This window comes from Eucyclogobius newberryi, unplaced genomic scaffold (genome assembly GCF_026437365.1).
Source record: "Eucyclogobius newberryi isolate DKJ021-1_F unplaced genomic scaffold, fEucNew1.0.hap1 SCAF_317, whole genome shotgun sequence".
Classification (NCBI taxonomy): domain Eukaryota; kingdom Metazoa; phylum Chordata; class Actinopteri; order Gobiiformes; family Gobiidae; genus Eucyclogobius; species Eucyclogobius newberryi.
Genome location: NW_027315965.1, coordinates 52,501 through 57,500, shown reverse-complemented (window position 1 = coordinate 57,500; position 5,000 = coordinate 52,501).

Genomic DNA, 5,000 nt, shown 5'->3' with positions numbered 1-5,000 from the left:
AGGGGGTGGTCGGCGGAGGCCATGCCCAGCCAGAGTGTCCCTTCCCCGGGGTGAGTCTGGAGGAGAGTGGGGGGTGGCTCTGGGGGTGCTCCGGGGGCTCCAGGGGGTGCTCGGCGGAGGCCATGCCCAGCCAGAGTGTCCCTTCCCCGGGGTGAGTCTGGAGGAGTGGGGGGTGGCCCTGGAGGTGCTCCGGGGGCTCCAGGGGCTCCAGGGGGTGCTCGGTGGGGGCCATGCCCAGCCAGAGTGTCCCTTCCCCGGGGTGAGTCTGGAGGAGTGGGGGGTGGCTCTGGAGGTGCTCCGGGGGCTCCAGGGGGTGCTTGGTGGAGACCATGCCCAGCCAGAGTGGCCCTCCCCCGGGGTGAGTCTGGGGAGAGTGGGGGGTGGCTCTGGAGGGCCTCCGGGGGTTCCAGGGGCTCCAGGGGGTGCTTGGTGGAGGCCATGCCCAGCCAGAGTGTCCCTTCCCCGGGGTGAGTCTGGAGGAGTGGGGGGTGGCTCTGGAGGTGCTCCGGGGGCTCCAGGGGGTGCTTGGTGGAGACCATGCCCAGCCAGAGTGGCCCTCCCCCGGGGTGAGTCTGGGGAGAGTGGGGGGTGGCTCTGGAGGGCCTCCGGGGGTTCCAGGGGCTCCAGGGGGTGCTTGGTGGAGGCCATGCCCAGCCAGAGTGTCCCTTCCCCGGGGTGAGTCTGGGGTGAGTGGGGGGTGGCTCTGGGGGTGCTCCGGGGGCTCCAGGGGGTGGTCGGCGGAGGCCATGCCCAGCCAGAGTGTCCCTTCCCCGGGGTGAGTCTGGGGAGAGTGGGGGGTGGCTCTGGGGGTGCTCCGGGGGCTCCAGGGGGTGCTTGGTGGAGACCATGCCCAGCCAGAGTGTCCCTTCCCCGGGGTGAGTCTGGAGGAGTGGGGGGTGGCCCTGGAGGTGCTCCGGGGGCTCCAGGGGCTCCAGGGGGTGCTCGGTGGGGGCCATGCCCAGCCAGAGTGTCCCTTCCCCGGGGTGAGTCTGGAGGAGTGGGGGGTGGCTCTGGAGGTGCTCCGGGGGCTCCAGGGGGTGCTTGGTGGAGACCATGCCCAGCCAGAGTGGCCCTCCCCCGGGGTGAGTCTGGGGAGAGTGGGGGGTGGCTCTGGAGGGCCTCCGGGGGTTCCAGGGGCTCCAGGGGGTGCTTGGTGGAGGCCATGCCCAGCCAGAGTGTCCCTTCCCCGGGGTGAGTCTGGGGTGAGTGGGGGGTGGCTCTGGGGGTGCTCCGGGGGCTCCAGGGGGTGCTCAGTGGAGGCCATGCCCAGCCAGAGTGGCCCTTCCCCGGGCAGAGTCTGGAGGAGTGGGGGGTGGCTCTGGAGGTGCTCCGGGGGCTCCAGGGGTTCCAGGGGGTGGTCGGCGGAGGCCATGCCCAGCCAGAGTGGCCCTTCCCCGGGGTGAGTCTGGGGAGAGTGGGGGGTGGCTCTGGAGGGCCTCCGGGGGTTCCAGGGGCTCCAGGGGGTGCTTGGTGGAGGCCATGCCCAGCCAGAGTGGCCCTTCCCCGGGGTGAGTCTGGGGAGAGTGGGGGGTGGCTCTGGGGGTGCTCCGGGGGCTCCAGGGGGTGCTCGGCGGAGGCCATGCCCAGCCAGAGTGTCCCTTCCCCGGGGTGAGTCTGGAGGAGTGGGGGGTGGCCCTGGAGGTGCTCCGGGGGCTCCAGGGGCTCCAGGGGGTGCTCGGCGGAGGCCATGCCCAGCCAGAGTGTCCCTTCCCCGGGGTGAGTCTGGAGGAGTGGGGGGTGGCTCTGGAGGTGCTCCGGGGGCTCCAGGGGGTGCTTGGTGGAGACCATGCCCAGCCAGAGTGTCCCTTCCCCGGGGTGAGTCTGGGGAGAGTGGGGGGTGGCTCTGGGGGTGCTCCGGGGGCTCCAGGGGGTGCTTGGTGGAGACCATGCCCAGCCAGAGTGGCCCTTCCCCGGGGTGAGTCTGGGGAGAGTGGGGGGTGGCTCTGGAGGGCCTCCGGGGGTTCCAGGGGTTCCAGGGGTTCCAGGGGGTGCTCGGTGGAGGCCATGCCCAGCCAGAGTGGCCCTTCCCCGGGCAGAGTCTGGGGAGAGTGGGGGGTGGCTCTGGAGGTGCTCCGGGGGCTCCAGGGGCTGCTTGGTGGAGACCATGCCCAGCCAGAGTGGCCCTTCCCCCGGGTGAGTCTGGGGACAGTGGGGGGTGGCCCTGGAGGGCCTCCGGGGGTTCCAGGGGGTGCTCGGCGGAGGCCATGCCCGGCCAGAGTGTCCCTTCCCCGGGCAGAGTCTGGGGAGAGTGGGGGGTGGCTCTGGAGGTGCTCCGGGGGCTCCAGGGGTTCCAGGGGGTGGTCGGCGGAGGCCATGCCCAGCCAGAGTGTCCCTTCCCCGGGGTGAGTCTGGAGGAGAGTGGGGGGTGGCTCTGGGGGTGCTCCGGGGGCTCCAGGGGGTGCTCGGCGGAGGCCATGCCCAGCCAGAGTGTCCCTTCCCCGGGGTGAGTCTGGAGGAGTGGGGGGTGGCCCTGGAGGTGCTCCGGGGGCTCCAGGGGCTCCAGGGGGTGCTCGGTGGGGGCCATGCCCAGCCAGAGTGTCCCTTCCCCGGGGTGAGTCTGGAGGAGTGGGGGGTGGCTCTGGAGGTGCTCCGGGGGCTCCAGGGGGTGCTTGGTGGAGACCATGCCCAGCCAGAGTGGCCCTCCCCCGGGGTGAGTCTGGGGAGAGTGGGGGGTGGCTCTGGAGGGCCTCCGGGGGTTCCAGGGGCTCCAGGGGGTGCTTGGTGGAGGCCATGCCCAGCCAGAGTGTCCCTTCCCCGGGGTGAGTCTGGAGGAGTGGGGGGTGGCTCTGGAGGTGCTCCGGGGGCTCCAGGGGGTGCTTGGTGGAGACCATGCCCAGCCAGAGTGGCCCTCCCCCGGGGTGAGTCTGGGGAGAGTGGGGGGTGGCTCTGGAGGGCCTCCGGGGGTTCCAGGGGCTCCAGGGGGTGCTTGGTGGAGGCCATGCCCAGCCAGAGTGTCCCTTCCCCGGGGTGAGTCTGGGGTGAGTGGGGGGTGGCTCTGGGGGTGCTCCGGGGGCTCCAGGGGGTGGTCGGCGGAGGCCATGCCCAGCCAGAGTGTCCCTTCCCCGGGGTGAGTCTGGGGAGAGTGGGGGGTGGCTCTGGGGGTGCTCCGGGGGCTCCAGGGGGTGCTTGGTGGAGACCATGCCCAGCCAGAGTGTCCCTTCCCCGGGGTGAGTCTGGAGGAGTGGGGGGTGGCCCTGGAGGTGCTCCGGGGGCTCCAGGGGCTCCAGGGGGTGCTCGGTGGGGGCCATGCCCAGCCAGAGTGTCCCTTCCCCGGGGTGAGTCTGGAGGAGTGGGGGGTGGCTCTGGAGGTGCTCCGGGGGCTCCAGGGGGTGCTTGGTGGAGACCATGCCCAGCCAGAGTGGCCCTCCCCCGGGGTGAGTCTGGGGAGAGTGGGGGGTGGCTCTGGAGGGCCTCCGGGGGTTCCAGGGGCTCCAGGGGGTGCTTGGTGGAGGCCATGCCCAGCCAGAGTGTCCCTTCCCCGGGGTGAGTCTGGGGTGAGTGGGGGGTGGCTCTGGGGGTGCTCCGGGGGCTCCAGGGGGTGCTCGGCGGAGGCCATGCCCAGCCAGAGTGGCCCTTCCCCGGGGTGAGTCTGGGGAGAGTGGGGGGTGGCTCTGGGGGTGCTCCGGGGGCTCCAGGGGGTGCTTGGTGGAGACCATGCCCAGCCAGAGTGGCCCTTCCCCGGGCAGAGTCTGGGGAGAGTGGGGGGTGGCTCTGGAGGTGCTCCGGGGGCTCCAGGGGTTCCAGGGGGTGCTCAGTGGGGGCCATGCCCAGGCAGAGTGTCCCTTCCCCGGGGTGAGTCTGGAGGAGTGGGGGGTGGCTCTGGAGGTGCTCCGGGGGCTCCAGGGGGTGCTTGGTGGAGACCATGCCCAGCCAGAGTGTCCCTTCCCCGGGGTGAGTCTGGGGAGAGTGGGGGGTGGCTCTGGGGGTGCTCCGGGGGCTCCAGGGGGTGCTTGGTGGAGACCATGCCCAGCCAGAGTGTCCCTTCCCCGGGGTGAGTCTGGGGAGAGTGGGGGGTGGCTCTGGAGGGCCTCCGGGGGTTCCAGGGGTTCCAGGGGGTGCTCGGTGGAGGCCATGCCCAGCCAGAGTGGCCCTTCCCCGGGCAGAGTCTGGGGAGAGTGGGGGGTGGCTCTGGAGGTGCTCCGGGGGCTCCAGGGGCTGCTTGGTGGAGACCATGCCCAGCCAGAGTGGCCCTTCCCCCGGGTGAGTCTGGGGACAGTGGGGGGTGGCTCTGGAGGGCCTCCGGGGGCTCCAGTGGCTCCAGGGGGTGCTCAGCGGAGGCCATGCCCAGCCAGAGTGGCCCTTCCCCGGCCTCATATGCGGCAGAGTGCGGGGTGAGCAAAATGGGTTAAAATGGGTTAAAATGTGAAAAAAAAAAAAAAAAAAAAAAAAAAAAACACCAAAATGAGCAAAATGAAATAATCCCCCATCATCAGTGCACTGTTTGACCCCTGAAAAGCACTCCCCTGGGGCCTGGAGGTGATCTGACCATCAGAGTATAGCACCCTATGCCCCTGAGGGACTTAGAGTAAAAACCGAAATAGTACACTATTCCCGAAAAGACTCTGTCGTTTTTCGGCAATAGTACACTATACCCATCGACTCTGTCGTTTTTCCGGGCCGTAGTACGAAGTTGTGAGCAAAAGGGGTGAAAATGGGTTAAAATGTGAAAAAACACCAAAATGAGCAAAATGAAATAATCCCCCATCATCAGTGCACTGTTTGACCCCAGAAAAGCACTCCCCTGGGGCCTGGAGGTGATCTGACCATCATAGTATAGCACCCCATGCCCCTGAGGGACTTAGAGTAAAAACCGAAATAGTACACTATTCCCGAAAAGACTCTGTCGTTTTTCGGCAATAGTACACTATACCCATCGACTCTGTCGTTTTTCCGGGCCGTAGTACGAAGTTGTGAGCAAAAGGGGTGAAAATGGGTTAAAATGTGAAAAAACACCAAAATGAGCAAAATGAAATAATCCCCCATCATCAGTGCACTGTTTG